Source organism: Hippopotamus amphibius, chromosome 2 (assembly GCF_030028045.1).
Source record: "Hippopotamus amphibius kiboko isolate mHipAmp2 chromosome 2, mHipAmp2.hap2, whole genome shotgun sequence".
NCBI lineage: Eukaryota > Metazoa > Chordata > Mammalia > Artiodactyla > Hippopotamidae > Hippopotamus > Hippopotamus amphibius.
This window is the reverse complement of record NC_080187.1, coordinates 103,532,681-103,550,572: the sequence shown is the minus strand read 5'-3', so window position 1 is coordinate 103,550,572 and position 17,892 is coordinate 103,532,681. Positions and strand designations below refer to the sequence as shown.

The window sequence follows — 17,892 nt, the reverse complement described above, 5'->3', positions numbered from 1 at the left end:
TCGTGCCACTCCCTTCTGGCTTGTAGAGTTTCTGCTGAGAAATCAGCTGTTAACCTGATGGGAGTTCCCTTGTATGTTATTTGTCGTTTTTCCCTTGTTGCTTTTAATAACTTTTCTCTGTCTTTCATTTTTGTCAGTTTGACTACTATATGTCTTGGCATGTTTCTCCTTGGGTTTATCCTGCCTGGGACCCTCTGTGCTTCCTGCACTTGGGTAGCTATTTCCTTTCCCATGTTAGGGAAGTTTTCAACTATAATCTCTTCCAGTATTTTCTCAGGTCCTTTCTCTCTTCTCCTTCTGGGACCACTATAATGCGAATGTTGATGTGTTTAACATTGTCCCAGAGGTCTCTTAGGCTGTCTTCAGTTCTTTTCATTCTTTTTTCTTTATTCTTTTCCACATCAGTGATTATCACCATTCTGTCTTCCAGGTCACTTATTCGCCCTTCTGCCTCAGTTAATCTGCTATTGGTTCCTTCTAGTGTATTTTTCATTTCACTTATTGTGTTGCATATCTCTGTTTGTTTGTTCTTTAATTCTTCTAGGTCTTTGGTAAATTTTTCTTGCAACTTTTCAATCTTTGCATCCAGTCTTTTTTCAAAGTCCTGGGTCATCTTCACCATCATTCTGAATTCTTTTTCCAGAAGAGTGCCTATCTCCTCTTCATTTAGTTGTTTTTCTGGTGTTTTATCTTGTTCCTTCATCTGGTACAAAGTCTTTTGCCTTTTCATTTTCTCTGTCTTTCTGTGGCTGTGATTTTCAGCTCCACAAGATGAAATAGTGCTGATACTGCTTGATTCTGCTGTCTGCCCTCTTGTGGAGGAAGCTGTCTAGGAGGCTCCTGGGTGCTTCCTGATGGGAGGGACTGATGGTGGGTTGGGCTGGGCGGGTGGAGCTCAGTAAAACTTTAATCTGATTTGGTGGGTGGAGCTCAGTGACACTTTAATCTGCTTGCCTGCTAATGGGTGGGGCTGTGTTCCCACCCTGGTGGTGGTTGGGCCTGAGGCTACGCAGCCCTGGAGCTTACAGGCTCTTTGGTGGAGCTAATGGTGGACTCTGGGAGGGCTCACGCCAATGAGCACTTCTCAGAACCCCTGCTGCCAGTGCCCCTGTCTCCTCAGTGAGCCTCAGCTGCCCCCAACCTCTGCAGGCAACCCTCCAACACCAGCAGGTAGGTCTGGTTCAGTCTCCTATGGGGTCACTGCTCCTTCCCCCTGGGTCCTGGTGAGCACACTTTTTTGTGTGCCCTCGAAGAGTGGAGTCTCCGTTTCCCCCAGTCCTGTGGAGGTCCTGCAATCAAATCCCACTGGTTTTCAAAGTCTGATTCTCTGGGGATTCCTCCCGTTGCTGGACTGCCAGGTTAGGAAGCCTGGTGTGGGGCTCAGAACCCTCAGGACTTCTGCGGTATAACTGTTCTCCAGCTTGTGAGTCACCCACCCAGCATTTATGGGATTTGATTTTAACGTGATTGCGCCCCTCCTACCATCTCGTTGCGGCTTCTCCTTTGTCTCTGGATGTGGGTGGTTTTTTTTGGTGAGTTCCAGTGTCTTTCTGTCGATGGTTGTTCAGCAGTTAGTTGTAATTCTGGTGCTCTTGCAAGAGGGAGTGAGCGCACGTCCTCCTACTCCGCCATCTTGATCTGTCTACCCCTATATCTTTTGAATCAGAGTCTTGGGGGGATATTAGTGTCAGCTTTTAGGTTTGTATTTTACAGATGAATCCATGTTCTGCTCTAGTCAGTCTCAGGATTTCTGGAACATGGGAGCTGTTTGCTTTGGGTAATACTCCCCCCTTTTTATTCCTCCTGAGACATTTTTATAATTTGATTACTGTATAATGTAATTGTTGAATAATTGGCACAGAGAGAAACATGTAAAGACATGGGAAAGGAATTGACTGGGAAATGAAAGAAAAATCAAGAATCCAGCAGGGGATTGTGTAGGGGCTTAGGAGCAACTGCCGGGAACAGTAACTTTTCTTTTTCTCCTAGTCTGTTCTCTGCAGCCTCTTCTCTACAGTTCTTTAGAGGGCTCTAAGCAGTAATCCGTCTTGAAGAACATTCTGATATCTATTTAATACCATTTATTGCGTGTGCAGTGTTGCCTGGCACGTGGTGTTTCTGTGCATTACCTCACCTCATCCGTGCAGTGAACCTGTACTCGCCTATTATTATTCCAACTTCATAGAGGTGGAAGCTGAATTAAACACTGTGGTCTTTGCTTACTGAATGGCTTTTTCAGGGAAATACCAGTTTTATCTTCTTGGGAGTTGGGTTCTCCAGGAAACGGGCTATGAGCTGGGGTCAGTGCAGGGCTCTGTAACCGGGGCTCTGGGAGCAGTGCCTTTGGGAGGGAGGGGCCAGCACCGCTGCACCAGGCTCAGCTCTGACGGGGGTTCTAGACGTCCTGGGCCCACCCCAGGGAGCCTTGGATCACACAGGTGTTCGTCCCATGGGAGGAGGGAGGATGGGGCTGCATGGTCACTCTGGGCTGCCTCATCCCGCAAGGAGCCTTGGCCTTGGGGGGGCAGTCTCGTGGCTACAGCAGCAGCAGGGGACCATCCTGTGCCCGGCCCCCCTGCAGCTGGGGTCAGGGGTCCTGGAGGTTCTCACAGCACCCCCCACATTGCCAGTAAAATTGCTGTCGTTTCTCCAAAACAAACCGTTCTTGACAAAAGATTTTTTTTTTCTAGTGACTATCCTTTTCTTACTTTTCATATTGAAGATGTATGTTCAAAAAAGTCAAAAAAGTTTGCTCTTGTCACTCATTGTAAACCTAAAGGCTTTCTTTTAACCCAGTTTTATCAACCTTTAGCCCTTGCCTTATAGGATTCGGCCGGGCCAAGTGTTTACATGGAGATAACCTTTTTACTGTTGTTTGCAAATATCAGGTGTTTAGCATCTCTAACCCGGTCCTCAAAATCTTACTTCCTTTATAACCACGCCTGAGAGTTATGACTTCTCAAAGCAGTCAGTGCCAGAGACAGCCTTTACATGACATCAAGCTGGGGACCCCAGAATTCCAGACCCTCCTCTCATCCTTCATCCTGTGTCTTCTGATGAAGAAAGTGGCTCGCTCTCCGAGCCTGCTTCCCACCTGCCCCCACAGTCTGTCCTCTGTGTGAAGTTGGAGCAGAGGGCTACATGCTCTTCACCCCGGTTCACAGAGACCCCCTTCCAGCTGTTCTTTGGGGCTGAGATAGGGTGTCCTTTCTCTCTCTTGTTCGGGGAAGTCAGTGCTCTCAGCAAAAGACACTCCCGATGGCTTCCTTTGAATTAGGTCAGGCTCTGTGTTGTACATGTACTATCTGTTATCTTCTTGCTTTGGGGCTGTATGTCTTCAGTTCTCTTGGAGGATCTTGAAATACATACTTACAGTATGTTTGTTCTAGAGTTTTTAAAACTTAATCTCATTTCTCAGTACACCAAATTTTGGCACCCAGCAACATAATTTGTTTGCTTTATAATCTCTAGAAATGAAGTACCTTAAAATCATGTGCATGTCATATTCTTTAATTAAAAGACAATATAATAAAAGACATCAAAATTCATGATAAAATCCAACTATTCCTTTTAATTCCTTCTTTCTAATTTACTGTGTGTGTCTACTACTTCGGAGAGAAAGCAAGATAAAGACTTTTAACTTCTTTAACTTTTTTAATTTAAATTTTTAAATTTAACTCCCTTTAAAGAAGTATCTTAGAATGATGTAACTAGGAGCAGGTGTAAGTAGGGAAAATCAGTAGAGAACAAAGTGTAGTAAAATATTTATTTGTTCTTTTTTAAAAAGAAGCATCTTCACATTAAGTGCTGTGCAGTGCAGGATGTGGGCTGCTACCTCATGACTGTCTCATTTTAGAAGATATGACATAATTCTTACGACAGTCCTCTCCTTTGGCTTTAAGTGATTGATAGTTGGTGATTGACTGATTAATAATTGAATTCACCTCATTCTGTTTGTTTTTTTTTTCTTTTTTTAAACATTTGCTAAACCTGGGGTTTTTTGTTTTTGTTTTAATGCTGCCTAAAGTTTGGTTGTGTCCTCAAATGAAGAATATTCCTAGCTGTGTCCTGTGTGTGAACTTCCACCTTAATCCTTCTGTGGTTATAAGTATTATTTCCTTGAGCCGTCTCTCAGCTGTGCTTGTTGTGTATACTGTCTCTGTTTTATCACTAAACCATGTATGGCAACCTCTTTGGCAATCAACAAACTTTATAGCTTACTGTGATATACAGCCTCCTTATTAAAAAAAAAAATCTCAAGTTGTTATATGAACTGTTTTCTAATGTCAGTTTTTGTCAATAAATAATTTTTAAAACAACTTTAAAAGGAAGCTTAACAATTTTTAAAAACTTTATACAAACATATGTTCAATATAAGAACTACGGAAAACCAAGATGTAAGAAAAATATCATCTGCAGTCTCACCACTAGACAACTACTACTTTTAACTCTTTCCTTCTAGTCATTTCTGTGCTTTTCTTTTTGTATCTGAGATCATATAGTGTCAGCAGTATGCATAATCAGTGTATGTCTCCTACTTTTAAAAAACATTATATCAAGGATTTTTCCACAAGAATTCTTTTTCATAAACATGTTTGTAGTTAAGTACTGTTCTGTTGTGTAAACGCAGTATCATTTTCTTGTCTAGTCTTCATTATAGACGTTATATTTGTTTCCAGTATATTTGCTGGTCTGTATTGCACTGAACATTTATGCATAATATACTTTCTTTAGTTAGAATTATGCCCCTGGAGGGACGTCCTTGGCAGTCCAGTGATTGAGACTTCGCCTTCCAATGCAGGGGGTGCAGCTTCAATCCCTGGTCGGGGAGCTAAGACCCCACATGCCCTTCAGCCAAAATACCAAAACGTAAAACAGAAGCAGTATTGTAACAAATTCAATAAAGACTTTAAAATGGTCCACATCAAAAAAAAATCTTTGGAAAAAAAAAATTACACCCCTAGAATACATTCCCGCTTCTGAAACTTTGTGGTCAGAAGGAGGGAATGTTTTTAAGGATGTTGATATGTACAGCTAGATGGTTCTCCAAAGAACTCTTCCAAAGTTACGCTGTACTTTTTTTTCCTCCTGAGGAGAGGGCCCAAGATCTTTGTGACCCTAAAAAAGTGAAGTACCACTGATGTATGTTTATAAAAAGAGATTTTATGTTTCTCAAGTTCATGACTGCCTTTTAGCTTTCTAGAAGCCTGGCAACACACACCACCCAAAGTAGATGTGCAAGAAATTTGTTGAAAATAGGATCGTGGTGAGACCTCCGTGTGATCAAAGAGTTCCAAGGCTGCCTTCCAGGAAAACAGGAATAAGGCGACTCGGAGAGTGGAAATACTGTAACTCTTCCTCAGTGTCAATTTGAAAAACCTTATTGTATTTACTGCATATTTGTCTGTGGCAGACAAATAGAAGATTTTTGAAGACCATTCTATGTTTCTGTGAAATCAGAATAGGAAGGATAGCAGCCCAGTCCTATGGTCCTGTCTGCCAGTGTGACCAACTGAAAATAATGTCTGTTTTTCTCTGTAGAAATATAAGTCACGTGAGATGAGTGTCCGTTCCATTTTCTTACATCCTGGTAGTGACATCGGCTAGTGGGCCTCACAGCAAGTTACTACCACTTTCTGAAGTACTAATTGGATTTCTAGATTATTTCTGTGAAGACAGCCCTTTCTGAACTATTTATTACGCATTCTAGTTAATAGGATTGTATTGGTTTGAAAATAAATTTTTTATTGAGGTGAATTTACTGAAATTAACAGTGATTCAAAGGGCTATATTTTAGTTTTTTGCTTTTGAAAATCTTAAGGATATTTATCTAGTTGTATAGTTAAAAGATATGAAAAACTTGTGGCTGCCTCCCTCCCGGTGGAGAGAGTAAAGTGGTCAAGAACGTGGGCTCTGGCATCAAAGACCCTGGGTCTGCATCCCGCCTCTGCCGCCCTCTCAGTGCATGGCTTTCAGCAAGTCACTCAGACCCTATGCCTTGGTTTTCTCACCTGCAGAATAGGACAGTGGTGGTACCCAGCTGCAAGGGTGATGGTGAGGATGATAGGAGACAGGTGCTCATTACATCATCCGGGTTCTACCTCCTCCTTACCCTGTCATCTTTGTGGTCATCACCTTGGCAATCAACATTCAATAAAACATTCTGGGTGATAAATTGGTTTACCATTGTGGTTTTTTTAAAATTCCCTTTTTTCACTTTTACCGTTTGGAGGTGTGCTAACTTTGGTGACTTCGGCTGTGCTTTGACACCTTGGCTGCTGTCTTCTGTGTGCACCTCCTTTTCCTTCATTCGTATATACCAAGATAAATGTCTTGCTTAGCTTTGGAGACCAAGTAAAAGAAGAAAATGTTTTTAATAGGGAAAAAAAACCCTGAATAACTTAGGGTCATCAGAAGATTTTGACAAAATAAAACCAAAGTATTTGGTGAGACTTGACAGTCCCAAGTACCATGCATATTACTTGCCCGAATTCTACCGTTTGTCACGAAGGGCTATCAAATTTGGTGGCACTCACGTGTGACCAGCTGAGGTTGGTTGGGATGTGTCAGAACAGCGACCTTTAGCATCTCTGGTGGACTGGCTTCTCTCCAATGATGGAGAGGTGCTTCTCACCAGCAGCTGTGGTTCCGCCTGCCACAGAGCCAACAAGTTTCTCGAGATGGAATTACCACTCTGATCATTTATGAGGTGTTCTAGGAAGAGGCATTGAGTTCCTACTGTCTACACACAGATAACCATCCTTTCCCCGGCACCCCCCTCCTTTGCGCTGGCTGCACAGTGAGTCGCTGGGGCACTTTGCAGGACACGATCCTGACCTGGAACGCTCTCCCCTCCTCTCTCGCCCTCGTCCTGCCATAACCCTTCCCCCTTGGGGAGCCTCCCCTCACTGCCCAGGCCAACCCAGCCCTCGCATGGTACCTCGTCTGTGTGATGCCTTCATTGTGTGTCTCCCCTGGATGGAGGGCTCCCCAGGAGCAGGGGTGCGTCTGCCCTGCTGTGTCCCTGCAACCAGCAGAGTAGGGGCTCAGAATGCACTGGACAGCCCATCAGCCAGACGTTTTAGAGGAGTATCTAGGGCAGAATACGAGGACCACAGGATGCCCCTACCACCAGGATGATAAAACAGTGGGCTCTTACCATCTGCGGGTGGGTGGGGAGGAGGTAACTCCAGGAGGAGTCCCAAGGCCCCTGGATCCAGCCTCCTGAGCTTTGGCTGGTGTCATCATGTGTCCTGAAGCCCAAGGGTGGGTCCTGCCACAGAACCCAGCCACCGCTCAAGCCTTGGGGTTCTCGTTAATTTAACAACACACATAGTTTTTAGTCCTGTTGACAACCCCTTTCTTGAAATTCTCTCCTGCATTGCTTTTCCCAGTGTTTTATTTCTAAATTGGTTTCTTTCTTCTCTGAAATCATCTCAGTTCCTCTCCGCATTCATCTGCCCCTTCAGAGCCCTCATTCCAAAATTCAGGCATGCGCTGGCCTGCTCCCTGCTCAGGTGCCCGAACATCATAGGATGCCGTCAGAACCTCTTGGTGTCTAAGAGGCACTGTCAGCATCTCATCTCCTGCCACCTCCCTGTAGGTCCCCTCTACTCATTGCAACAAACCCTTTGCCGTTCTCTGAATAGTCCCTGTGGGTTTTTTGGTTTGGGTTTGTTTGTTTGTTTTTTGTTTTTTTTAATGCTTTTGTGCCCTTGCCTCCATCTAGAACGGCTGCCAAGTACCACTTCCCGCCCCCCTCCCGTCCCCCCAATCTCTCAACCATTCCCACCATCCCTGTGCTGGGGAGTGTTTGCAAACACAGATCAAGTCGCTTCCAGCTTCCTTTCCCCTGCAAAGAAGCCTGGGCCGCCTTCTAATACTTTGGAGGATGCCTGGCAGGGGGTAGACCTATGACAAATATTTGGATAACCAGAAGGACAGTTCGTTTACCTTTTAATGGTGCATATAAATACTGACCTGAATGCCAAATAACACTCATGATACGCTAGAGATCCCTGGATAAGCATTCCCTCTTGAGAGCAGGCCTGCTGTAGTTGAAAAGTAAAATGTCAGAAAGCTTATTACGTGAATAACCCTGATCTACTCTGAATGTATTTTGCTTTTTCCCATAGTTACATTTCCTTGTCACCCCCTCCTAAAATGGATTTCTTGTCACAACATGGTAGTAAATGTAGTAAACGTTGCTCCAGACTTCAAAATGATATATCTTCCCTGAAAATGTTGAGGTATTTTCTTTGTTGAGGTGCTTTTTTTTTTTTCAGAATCGGAAGAGAAGATTAACTTACACCCAATCGCAGTGTATGTGTTGTAAAGCCCCACATTGCAGCGCTGTCTTATGAGCTCTTACATACAGAAGCCAAGCTTCGGGGCAGAGCGAGGGAGCCCTGGAGGAAAGGCTGTTGTGTACATTTCCCGTCGCAGTGCTTCACGTGGGAGTGCTGTGTTCATTCTAGAACTTCTCCCCTGGAGGGATAATGGGGCATTGCTTTCTCAGCTTTCAAAAGGATATTATAAATGTTCTCCCCCAACACAAAAACCACATTTGACCTCGTTCTGCTCTCCCTCAGTAAGATGTTTTCCTTAATGTCCTAAGAATTCTTGATATCCTCTTGGTGACATAGTTTCGAAGAAAGTTTCCAGGAAGATTTGGAAATCCTTAATGTGCTTTCACTGGGCTCGCCAGATGTGAAGGAGAATTAAGAATTAAACTGTTTGGCTTTGGCTGGTATTAGATTATGAAGTGTATTGTTATATTGGAAACAAGAATCAGAGGATGGGATTAAATAAGTACATCCTTGGATTTAAAAAAAAAAGTTTTAACAGTGTGGTCCCCAGAGACTGATGTTGGACTTGCTCTTTTAAAATATTTTAAAGATGCTCTGGAAAAGAGAGTGAAGAGAGAGTGTCAGCTCTTTAGGTAAGAAGGTGGAGGTGATTGGCACAGGCTGAGAGAAGGTTCCACAGTGTGTGGGTGGGTGGGTGGGCGGGTGGGCAGCAGAAGAGCAGATGGGGCCCCATTTTCCGCCAGTTCCGCTCTCAGTGGGTCCTCCTGGCTCCACCTGACAAAATGCCTTGATTGTTCCTTTGAAGGGTCTGATCAGCAGGGTTAATTTCTTGCGTCTTATCCTACTAAGCTATTTGGCTTTTAAATGTATATTTCCCCTCTCCATTGCGTACATTATATATATGCACACATAAATTATTCATGTGTTTAAAAATCTTCGTAGATTTTAATTTACCATCTTTCTCTCTTTCATCTTTTTCTCCTCACTCTTTCCCCAATACTTTTCTTATTTTTAGACAGGTCATTTTGTAGGAATAATGTGGTAGGATATTTATTGTGAAATGTAAAATATTTTGTGTAACTTGTATGCCATTTTTAGAATGAAAATACCACTTAGGAGCTTTCTTTTTAACGTTCAATAATTGCTTAGATCCCAAACACAGAGAGTTAAAATCTGCTCACTATATCCTTTTATGATTTCTGAGAGGTATTATAATCCACCTTTTATTGTCTGTGGGGGATGGGGCTTTTAAGTGACATTGGTGTGCCTTGTTTTTACAGCCCTGTCTCCACATCTGTGCTCTTACCACTGAGATGATGGCATAAACTTTGATAAGTATCACTTCATCACCTTTTGAAACCGACTACAAAATGATTTATTGATTTTGTTTTCTTGTTTGTTTTGGCTGTGCCATGCAGCATGCAGGATCTTAGTTCCCCGGCAAGGGATCAAACCCGAACCCCCTGCATTGGGAGCACAAAGTCTTAACCACTGGACCACCAGGGGTGTCCCAATTTATTGATTAATTGTTTAGTACTTATGTTTGATTCTTAAAATTCAGTTTGAATCAGCTACAGATTTTTTTTTGTTTTATAAATTTATATATTTGTTTATTTATTTATTGGCTGCATTGGGTCTTTGTTGCTGCACACAGACTTTTTCTAGTTGCGGCAAGCGGGGGCTGCTCTTCATTGTGGTGCATGGGTTGCTCATTGCGGTGGCTTCTCTTGTTGCAGAGCATGGGCTCTAGGCGTGTAGGGCTTCAATAGTTGCAGCACATGGGCTCAGTAGTTGTGGCTCATGGGCTCTAGAGCACAGGCGCAGTAGTTGTGGTACACGGGCTTAGTTGCTCCATAGCATGTGGCATCTTCCTAGCCCAGAGCTTGAACCCAGGTCCCCTGCATTCTCAGGCAGATTCTTAACCACTGTGGCACCAGGGAAGCCCCTCAGCTAGAGATTTAATACTAAATATTCACAATAATATTGTTTTAAGCCTGTATAGATATGACTCCGTTAATGAGCTAAGGCATGAAAAATAATTTATTTGGATTTCATAAAGTTGTTTACGTTGCATGTTTCGTAGACCTCTTGGTTAGTTGTCTATGATAATAACTTTGATCTGGGCCATTAGACAGTCTCACAAATGAAAGTTTTTTGTAAAAGGATAACCAATTTGTTATTTTCCTATTTGTAGACATTAACCCATATTTTGATCCTTTATTTGCCCATTTCTCTTGAGTACTATCTGGGGGTTTTCTGACCTGATTTAGAATCTCTGGCTTATTTATGTTTTAAAACACCACCAAATTTAGCAGGAGACCATTGGCGAGATAAATTGACCTAGAGACTCAGACTAACACCTGCAGATTTACTTTCTCATGTTTAAATGAAGTACTCATTTTCCATGAAATAACAAATTTCACTTGCAGACATGATTTATTCAAATCTGAAGAAGAGAAGAAACTAACAAAAAAGATTATTCACTGAAAGAAAGATGACAGTGAAGTAGAAGGATATGGAATGTATTCCTCTCCACAGATGCATCAGGAATACACCAAAAGACGCAATAATTCCCACAGAGAACCAGCTGAACACCAGCAAACGACCTAGGACACCAGAAAGGACTGCAAAGATCCCGACATAACTGGGTAGGACAGAGGGGAAAAAAAAAAAAGAAAAGGAGAAAGAGGAGGAGAAGAAAGGAAAGGGATGGGTCCCACACCCTGGGGCAGGGAGATCTGAAACAGAGGGGAGATTGCCTAATTTGGGGAAATGCTCCTTATCTGACGAGGAAACCCCTTCTCCAGTGGGGAATTTCCCTGGGTCAGAAGGCAGGCATTTGGGACTGTTCAAAGAGGGTGAAGTGGCTGAGCTGTGGCAGACAGGAAAGGCTGACAAATACACGGAGGGTCTGCACCATGGCTCAGCATGTCCGGACTGAGACATCAGTTCACAGCTGAACAAGGGGTCTGGGATCTGGAACATGGGAACCGGAGAACTGGTTCAGGGTGAGAAATATTGTTGGCAGTGGGGAGACGGACTGAAAGGACAGGAGGGAAGAAATCCGCAGCGAAGAGTGCCTACCGCAAAGAAAGCTGGGCAGCCATGGTGACAGCTCGCTACTGCTGACTCACAAGTGGGGGGAGGAGCTATAGGTGTAGCTTCTCTCTGGCACCTGTGATGGGCAAAGGAAGGACCCCTCTGGGCCTGGCTAACACACTCAGGGATAACAAAGGCCCCTGGGCGGGGCTGCCTAGAGTGCCTGCCCCTGAGAGCCAAAAGTCTGCAGAGTGGCCCAGATCTGGAGACATTCTGTTTACACCAGAGCCACCGGTGTCCCTCTGCAACAGGCACCGCCACAGCCGACTGAGCTGCCGTGACCCAGGCAGGGCGACACTGCTCACTCACTCCTAGGGGAAGGAGCCACTATTATACCCTCTCTGTCCCCACACACCGGTGCTTACAGACGAACAATAAAGGAAGCTCTGCTGGTCGCAGAGTAATACAAAAAACCCAAGGCAGGTAGAAGGACACTTACAGCTGAGACCCCAAGGAAACAGAAATATTATTATTAATTCTATTGATCTGGTCCATTCTGGGGTCAGTTCTAGTTTTTTGTTTGTTTGTTTGTTTGTTTTTTTATTAATTATGATCTTAGTCCTAAGGGATCTACACATTTTATAACATACTTTTTTATTCTATTTTTTATTCTGTTTTTATTTTTAGCCTTTTTATATATTTCTATTTCTAGATAAATTTTTTATAGTGCTGACTGTATCTCTCCTACCCTCTTTTCATCTCTTTTATATGTTTCTGTTTCTTTCTTTTCATATTTCCAGTCACACTACACTCTTTTGTTGCTCTGTCTTCTATCCTTTTTTAGTTCATTTTATCCTAATATACTTATAAGCAATATTATCGGTCTGCTCTGTTTCCTTGCTTTATTCTCCAGATGACACAATGCTTTGGTTTTTATTATTAGCTTTTGTCTTTATGTTAGTTCTAAGTATAATTGTCTGATTTCATTCTGAGAATCTTCAGTCTGTCTGGTGGTACTCTTGCTCTTTATTATATTTTATCCTAGCTTTCAAAATCTCCCTGGATTTGTGTTTGTGTGTGGATTTTTTTTTTTTTTTTTGGTTTTGAATTTCTGTTGGTTTTCTCTTTGATTGTCTGATGGCATACTGGGGTACTTCTGTCAGGTCTTTCTAGTGCCTTATGTTCTATTGGATACAGTATTTGTGTGTCTTATACATGTATGTGTTTCCTGAACTTAGTATTTGTTTGACTCAACACTCTGCCATTAGTCTGGGGCTTGGACAGTCTTCTTTAAACCCCTTTATTGCTGGGACAAACAACCTCTGGAGTCTGGACTACTCCATCAGAAGCCAAGTAGGAGGCTCTGGGGAGGGAGCACTGAATCCAGGATGCTAGACTACTAGGGAGGCCTCAGACACAGGGAAGATTAACTGCAGAGAACTCTTACGAAGCCCTGTATCACAGCCTAAGACTGGGCTTCATCAGACTGTCTGCAACGGCCAGTGCTGGACACCTCACACTAAACTAGAAACTTGACAGGAACACAAACTCATGCATCAGCACACAGACTACCTAAAGCCATATTAACCTCACAGATACCCTAAAACACACCACCTCACACGGCCCTGCTCGTCAAAGAGAAAAGACACAGAGCTACACACCGGAAAGCAGACACCAGACCCCCCCCCCCCCCCCAACCAGGAAGCCTACTCAAGACACTGTACAAACCCCACCACAGGGGGCAGAGGGCATAAACGGGAAGAATTACTGCTAGGCAGCATAGGGAAAGGAGACAGCAAGTCCTATATATTAGACAAAATGAGAAAACAAAGAAACACCATGAGGGCAAAGGAGCAGGAAAAAAACCCACAAGACCAAATAAATGAAGAGGAAATAGGAAAATTTCCTGAAAAAATTCAGAGTAATGATAGTAAAGATGATCCAAAATCTCGACAACAAAGTAGAGAAAATATAAGAAACAGTTAATAAGGACTCAGAAGAACTAAAGAGCAAACAAACAGTAGTGGACAACAAAATAACTGAAATTAAAAATACTCTAGATGTTATAAACAGCAGAATAACTGAGGAAGAAGAAGGAATAAGTGAGTTCAAAGATAGAATGGGGGAAATAACCGCCACAGAGCAGGAAAGAGAAAAAAGAATAAAAAGAATGGAAGACAGTCTCAGAGACCTTGGTGACAACATTAAGCACACCAACATTTGAATCATAGGCATCCCAGAAGAAGAAGAAAAAAAGAAAGGGTCTGAGAAAATATTTGAAGAGGTTATAGGGGAAAACTTCCCCAACATGGAAAAGGAAATAATTAATCAAGTCCCAGAAGCGCAGAGAGTCCCGTACAGAATAAACCCAAGGAGAAATACACTGAGGCCCATATTAATCAAACTAATGAAAATTAAACACAAAGAAAAATTATTAAAAGCAGCAAGAGAAAAGCAACAAATAACATATAAGGGAAAACCCAAAAGGATAACGGCTGATCTTTCTACAGAAACTCTGCAGGCCAGAAGGGAATGGCAGGATATACTGAAAGTCCTGAGAGAGAAAAACCTACAACCAAGAATACTCTTTCCAGCAAGAATCTCATTCAGATTCAACAGAGAAAACAAAAGCTTTACAAACAAGCAAAAGTTGAGAATTCAGCACCACCAAACCAGCCTTACAACAATTGCTAAAGGAACTTTTCTAAGCAGGAAACACAAGACAAAGAAAAGACCTACAAAAGCAAACCCAAAACAATTAAGAAAATGGTAATAGAAACACACATGTCAGTAATCACCTTAAATGTAAATGGATTAAATGCTCCAACCAAAAGACACAGACTGGCTGAATGGATACAAAAACACGACCCTTCTGTATGCTGCCTACAAGAAATCCACTTCAGACCAAGGAACACACAAAGACTGAAAGGAAAGGGATGGAAAAAGATATTCCATGCAAATGGAAGTAAAAAGAAAGCTGGAATAGCAATACTCATATGAGACAAATTAGACTTTAAAGTAAAGACTATTACAAGAGACAAGGAAGGACACTACATAATGATCAAGGGATCCACCCAAGAATAAGATATAACAATTGTAAATATCTGTGCCCCCAACATAGGAGCACCTCAATACATAAGGCAAATGCTAATAGCCATAAAAGGGGAAATTGACAGTAACACAATAATAGTAGGAGACTTGAACACCCCACTTACATCAATGGACAGATCATCCAAACAGAAAATAAATAAGGACACACAAGCTTTAAATGACACATTAGACCACCTCGACTTAATTGATATTTATAGGACATTCCATCCAAAAATGACAGAATACACTTTCTTCTCAAGTGCACACAGAACATTTTCCAGGATAGATCACGTTTTGGGACACAAATCAAGCCTCGGTAAATTCAAGAAAATTGAAATCACATGAAGCATCTTCTCTGACCACAATGCCATGAGACTAGATATCAATTACAGGAAAAAAACTGTAAAAAATACAAATACCTGGAGGGTAAACAATACACTACCAAACAACCAAGAAATCATTAAAGAAATCAAACGGGAAATCAAAAAATACCTGGAAACAAATGACAATGAAAACAGAACAACCCAAAACCTATGGGATGCAGCAAAAGCTGTTCTAAGAGGGAAGTTTATAGCAATACAGTCCTACCTCAAGAAACAATAAAAATATCGAATAAACAACCTAACCTTATACCTAAAACAATTAGAGAAAACAAAGAAACCCCAAAGTGAGCAGAAGGAAAGAAATCATAAAGATCAGATCAGAAATAAATGAAAAAGAAATGAAGGAAACAATAGCAAAGATCAATGAAACTAAAAGCTGGTTCTTGGAGAAGATAAACAAAGTTGATAAACCATTAGCCAGACTCATCAGGAAAAAACGGGAGAAGACGCAAATCAACAGAATTAGAAATGAAAAAGAAGTAACAACGGACACCACAGAAATACAAAAGATAATGAGAGACTACTACAAACAACTATATGCCAATAAATTGGATAACCTGGAAGAAATGGATAAATTCTTAGAAAAATACAATCTTCCAAGACTGAACCAGGAAGAAATAGAACATATGAACAGACCAATCACAAGCACTGAAATTGAGACGGTGATTAAAATCTCCCAACAAACAATTGATGGACTCATAGGCAAATTCTATCAACCATTTAGAGAAGAGCTAACACCTATTCTTCTCAAACTCTTCCAAAATATAGCAGAAGGAGGAACACTCCCAAATGCATCCTACAAGGCCACCATCACCCTGATACCAAAACCAGGCAAAGAGGTCACAAAAAAAGAAAATTACAGGCCAGTATCACTGATGAATACAGATGCAAAAGTCCTCAACAAAACACTAACAGAATCCAACAGCACATTAAAAAGATCATATACCATGATCAAGTGTGGTTTATCCCGGGGATGCAAGGATTCTTCAATATACGCAAATCAATCAACGTGATACATCATATCAACAAATTGAAGGATAAAAACCATATGATTATCTCAATAGATGCAGAAAAAGCTTTTCACAAAATTCAACATTGATTTATGACAAAAACTCTCCAGAAAATGGGCATAGAAGGAAATTATCTCAACATAATAAAAGCCATATATGAGAAACCAAAAGCCAATATAGTTCTAAATGGGGAAAAACTGAAAGCATTCCCTCTAAGAATAGGAACAAGACAAGGGTGCCCACTCTCACCATTATTATTCAACATAATTTTGGAAGTTTTAGCCACAGCAATCAGAGAAGAAAATGAAATCAAAGGAATCCAAAGTGGAAAAGAAGTAAAATTGTCACTCTGCAGATGACATGATATTATACATAGAAAATCCGAAAGATGCTACCAGAAAACTGCTAGCACTAATCGATGAATTTAGTAAAGTAGCAGGATACAAAGTTAATGCACAGAAATCTCTTGCATTCCTATACACTAACAATGAAAAAGCAGAAAGAAATTAAGGAAACTTTCCCGTTTACCATTGCAACAAAAAGAATAAAATACTTAGGAATAAACTTGCTTAAGGAGGCAAAAGACCTGTATGCAGAAAAGTATAAGACACTGATGAAGGAAATCAAAGTCGATACAAACAGATGGAGAGCCATACCATGTTCTTAGATTAGAAGAATCAACATTGTGAAAATGACTGTACTACCCAAAGCAATTTACAGATTCAGCGTAATCCCTATCAAATTACCAATGGCATTTTTCACAGAACCAGAGCAAGAAATCTTATGATTTGTATGGAAATGCCAAAGACCCCAAATAGCCAAAGCAATCTTGAGAAGGAAAGATGGAGTTGATGAAATTAGGCTTCCTGACTTCAGACTATACTACAAGGCCACAGTGATCAAAACAGTATGGTACTGGCACAAAAATAGAAAGGAAGATCAGTGGAACGGAATAGAGAACTCAGAGGTAATAAACCCAAGCACATATGGGCAGCTTATATTTGACAAAGGAGGCACGAATATACAATGGAAAAAAGACAGCTTCTTCAATAAGTGGTGCTGGAAAAATTGGACAGCTACATGTAAAAGAATGAAATTAGAACACTTCCTAACACCATATACAAAAATAAACTCCAAATGGATTAAAGACTTAAATGTAAGACCAGGTACTATAAAACTCCTAGAGGAAAACATAGGCAAAACACTCTATGACATACATCAAAGCAACATCCTTTTTGACCCACCTCCTAGAAAAATGGAAATAAAATCAAGAATAAACAAATGAGACCTAATGAAACTTAAAAGCTTTTGCACAGCAAAAGAAACCATAAACAAGACAAGCAGACAACACTCAGAATGGGAGAAAACACTTGCCAATGAAGCAACAGACAAAGGATTAATCTCCAAAATATACAAGCACTCATGGAGCTTAATACCAAAAAAGCAAATAACCCAATCCACAAATGGGCGGAAGTCCTAAATAGGCATTTCTCCAAAGAAGACATTCAGATGGCCAACAAACACATGAAAAGATGCTCAACATCACTAATAATTAGAGAAATGCAAGTCAAAGCCACAGTGAGGTCTCACCTCACACCATGCAGAATGGCCATCATCCAAAAATCTAGAGGCAATAAATGTTGGAGAGGGTGTGGAGAAAAGAGAACTCTCCTGCACTGTTGGTGGGAATGTAAATTGGTACAGCCACTATGGAAAACAGTTTGGAGGTTCCGTAAAAAACTACAAATAGAACTACCATATGACCCAGTAATCCCACTACTGGGCATATACCCAGAGAAAACCATAATCCAAAAAGAAGCATGTACCATAATGTGCATTGCAGCACTATTTACAATAGCCAGAACATGGAAGCAACCTAAATGCCCATCAACAAATGAATGGATAAAGAAGATGTGGCACATATAGACAATGGAATATTAGCCATAAAAAGGAATGAAATGCAGCTATATGTAATGAGGTGGATAGACCTAGAGTCTGTCATACAGAATGAAGTTAGGCAGAAAGTGAGAAACAAATATAGTATGCTAACTCACATATACA

General features: G+C 41.4%; 1 protein-coding gene across 4 annotated transcripts in view; it reads left to right on the top strand.

Moving 5' to 3' along the window:
- Positions 1-17,892, top strand: part of GALNT7 (polypeptide N-acetylgalactosaminyltransferase 7) — a 130,951-nt gene that overhangs the window by 42,780 nt on the left and 70,279 nt on the right. Inside the window, exon 2 of one of the 4 annotated variants that reach the window (XM_057720238.1) lies at positions 10,739-10,957. The exons of the other annotated variants lie outside the window; for them this stretch is intronic. The gene's annotated coding sequence lies outside the window, so the exon portion shown is untranslated. The remainder of the gene's footprint in view (positions 1-10,738; positions 10,958-17,892) is intronic. 4 annotated transcript variants of the gene reach the window in all.